Consider the following 4,151-nt stretch of genomic DNA (forward strand, 5'->3'; position numbering starts at 1 on the left):
CTTGCTTAACTTGTAATCCTCTGTCCCAGATTCCCATGGGCTGAGATATCAGGCATGCACCACTTCACTGGGTAGGTGGGTGGGTGGGTGGGTGGGTGGGTGGGTGGATGGATGGATGGATGGATGGATGGGTGGATGGGTGGATGGATGGATGGGTGGGTGGGTGGATGGATGGGTGGATGGGTGGGTGGATGGGTGGAGGGATGGATGGATGGATGGATGGATGGATGGATGGATGGGTGGATGGATGGGTGGATGGGTGGATGGATGGGTGGATGGATGGATGGATGGATGGATGATGGGTGGGTGGATGGATGGTGGGTGGGTGGATGGGTGGATGGATGGGTGGAGGGATGGGTGGAGGGATGGATGGATGGATGGGTGGATGGATGGGTGGATGGATGGATGGATGGGTGGATGGATGGGTGGGTGGGTGGATGGATGGATGGGTGGATGGATGGATGGATTGATGGATGGATGGGTGGGTGGGTAGGTGGGTGGATGGATGGGTGAGTGGATGGATGGATGGGTGGGTGGATGGATGGATGGATGGATGGGTGGATGGGTGGGTGGATGGATGGATGGGTGGATGGATGGATGGGTGGGTGGATAGATGGATGGATGGATGGATGGATGGATGGATGGATGGATAGATGAATGGGTGGATGGATGGGTGGGTGGATGGATGGATGGATGGATGGATGGATGGATGGGTGGATGGGTGGATGGGTGGGTGGATGGATGGATGGGTGGATGGATGGATGGGTGGATGGATGGGTGGATGGATGGGTGGGTGGATGGATGGGTGGATGGATGGGTGGATGGATGGATGGGTGGATGGATAGATAGATAAGACTGGTAGATAGACAGTACACAAATACATAGATATAGATCTAAATATTTATATATGTGTGTAAATATGTGATATAAATATGTGTACATGTACTTTTTAAGGTTAAGGTGCCTTGAGGCTAGGCCTGTGTCTCAGTGGTAGAGTGTGATTAGTCTGAATAAGCCTCACAGTTAAACCCACAACACAGTCAGTCAATCAACAAAATTAAATGAGGGTTTATTTCCTTGTCATGATGATAATTCATTGTATAAGATTTTGAAGTTATAAAGAAAACAAAGGCATGATATGTAAAGGAATAAATGTACAGTAAATGCATAAGGAAAACAGAAGCTCCCTGTAGTCTCAGATCCAAATATAACCACTCAGCTTATTTTTAATGAGTTTCCTTCCATATCCTTATTTTATATACACTTATATCTACAGTTGCATATGTTATATACCAAAAACTTTTGATTTCTGATTGCCCTGACTCTTTTCCTATTCTATTCTATTCTATTCTATTCTATTCTATTCTATTCTATTCTATTCTAAAACATGGTTTTTAACTTGAATTCTGAATTCTTCCAGAGCACACATATCTTTAAATTTGTGCACTCCATTAAACAGGGATCCAAAGTAGAGATACTGTTTCCCACAGTCTGGTTTCAGGACACCATACATTCAGACTTTCCCATGGCTTTTGCCCATCACTGTCTTGGTCATCTTCAGATCCTTTTTTGGGGAATCATCTCCCACTTTTCTGGAGTATGCCGCCTCCCCTCTGTCTAAAGTATTCCAAATGCAGCACTGCAGATTCACAAACTCTATTTGCTGTCTTTATTCTAAACCACAAGTAGAAGAGTTGGTTCTAGCTAGAATAATCCAGCTCTTCCATAGACCGTGTGACTTTTACAACATAACCTCTTGTAATCATCAGTCTAGCTTTTCTGTGCTCTCTCTAGCTTCCAAATAAAGACACAGAGACCTTATATTTACCATGAGCTTCAGTGCTATACCTAGACTGATACTTGTCTATTCTACCCCTGCTCTAACCTGTCTATGGCTGCCTCGTGTCCCACTGCTCGACCACTTAGCTGTCCCTGGCTGTTCCTAAGCCACTGGGGTTCTCCTGGCAATTCTCAGGGTGGCCTGTTCACTGCAAATTCCTTTTTCTCGTGTGCCCTCTCTGGAGTCAGAAGTCCCACCTCCTCCTCTCCTGCTCAGCTTTTGGCTGATCAACTCTCTCCTCATTAACCAATCAGAGGTGATGGGAACCTTTTCTTTAAAAAAACAAAAAAAAAAAAAACAAAAAACAAAAACAAAAAACGTCAAGCATCAAGACAGGAGATGTTTGACAATGACAACATCTGGGGCCACAACCAGATCTGAATACATGGTGCTCAAAAACATCCCCCCAACAACCTCTTGCAATTGGGCTTGGGGGTGGAGGTGGGGGTGTGATGAAGGAGGAAGAAGAGGTGGTGGAGGAAGAAGAGGAGGGAGTGATGGTGAAGAAGGAGGTGGTAGTGATGGTGGGGGCAATGGTGAAGGAGGTGGTGGTTACATTATTCTGGCACAAGATTTAAAAGGCAAGATGATTTTTATTGATCCATATTTTCCTTCTTAAAATAGAATATGTTTAATCTACTTTCTACTAGTAGATATTTAACACAAGGTTTTACATAGAGCTTATTTTTGAAATGACTTGGAAAAGATCAGGGGGGAGGGAGGGAGAGGGAGAGAGCGGGGAAAAGAATCAATATCTTCAAGACCTGACATGCTCCTGTGACAGCTTAGGAGCATGTGTCTGGCCTCCTGGAATGATTTCCATCTTCTCTCCCTGGGCCAAGAGCAGCCTCCCCTCTAGAGCTGAGGCTGCCCTTTGACTAGAGCTGTTTCAAAAATTTCCTCCCTGGTGAGACATAAATGACACCTACTCCTTCCTTATCCACTCCCAGAGACTCACCAAAGTCTGACTCCACTGAAGTTCAATTTGGGAAAGCAATGAGTTTATTGGGTTTGCTTACAGAACAGAAGTGAGGGTTTGCCTGGAGACGGGAGGACAGGTTCATCAAAGCTGCCCTGCAGGGAAGTCTTCATGTAGCATGGATGATGGCTTCACCACAGCTGCATAGATGGCATCTCCTTCAGTCAACCTGTCCCTTTACTACACTCTAGCAGGCACACAGCCCCAAGACCAAGATGCCCCCCGTACATTTAGGGCAGAATTGTTATAGCATGGCTGGGACGTGTAGAAAGTAGTCCTAGCAGCTCAGCTGTGGATACACTCTCCACCTACTTCCGCTCTGAAGGAATGTCACCATTCAACAGGTCTTACGAGCAGACACGGCTGACAAAGATGATAGCTGTCTTGTTTGGAAGACTGTGTTCTACAACAGTGGCCAAACCCTGTGCCCCAGGGAAGTAACTACTGAGGTACAGGACAGGAAGTCTATCTTATGCCAGCCTCTACTTGCCTCAGGGTTTAGTCTGAGCTCCAGTCTGCTGGGAACTGCCAGACAGGGACACAGCCCAGAAGCAATGCTTTCCAAGGGGCAAAAAAAAAATGGCCAGCAGGCATGGAAAAAATTGTGTGTGTGTGTGTGTGTGTGTGTGTGTGTGTGTGTGTGTGTGTGTGTACAAGGTTCTGTAGCCATCACACTCACTTATTTCATTTTACATAAGTAAAGTTCTCAAGCTCCAGCTGAAGATGGCCAAGATTGGCCAAAAACAACAAAAAAAAAAAAAAGAAAGAAAGAAAAAAGAAAAAAGAAAAAGAAAAATGAAAACAAAGAGTGGGGGCTAAGATAGCCAAGAAAAGGCTCTTACATCCAGGATTAGAATAGACCAAGAGACAAATTCACATTTGCCTAGGGGACAGTGAGGAGCACAGATACTGGATACGTTGAAGTCTGAGGGATACATGTGAGCAACAGAATACTTCCTGGAAATTCTGACCAGTTTCCTACTACTTCTTGCAGCTGTCCAGTTGGGAAGAAGTCTTCCAATCGTGATGGAAATAGGAGTTTCTCTTGAAAATTCAAAAAAGGTCAAAGGAAGGTGGAGTCAAGGAATCGCCCAAGAAGTTGTTCTTTGGCCAGTGTGTGCTGATGAGTCCTGCCTGCCCTCTTTTCCCTGGTGTGAATACTTCCATGGTGTCCAGTTTCAGGCATGTCCTTTCTCACTCTCCTCATGCTTCCTCTCTCTCCCTCTCTTGTTTCCTGCCTTCTGTTATAGAAGCTCTTCTGCCCTGCCACACCCAGCCATTCCCTCCTCACTAGGATGCCACACCCAGCCGTTCCCTCCTCACTAGGATGTA

Source organism: Apodemus sylvaticus, chromosome 6 (assembly GCF_947179515.1).
Source record: "Apodemus sylvaticus chromosome 6, mApoSyl1.1, whole genome shotgun sequence".
NCBI lineage: Eukaryota > Metazoa > Chordata > Mammalia > Rodentia > Muridae > Apodemus > Apodemus sylvaticus.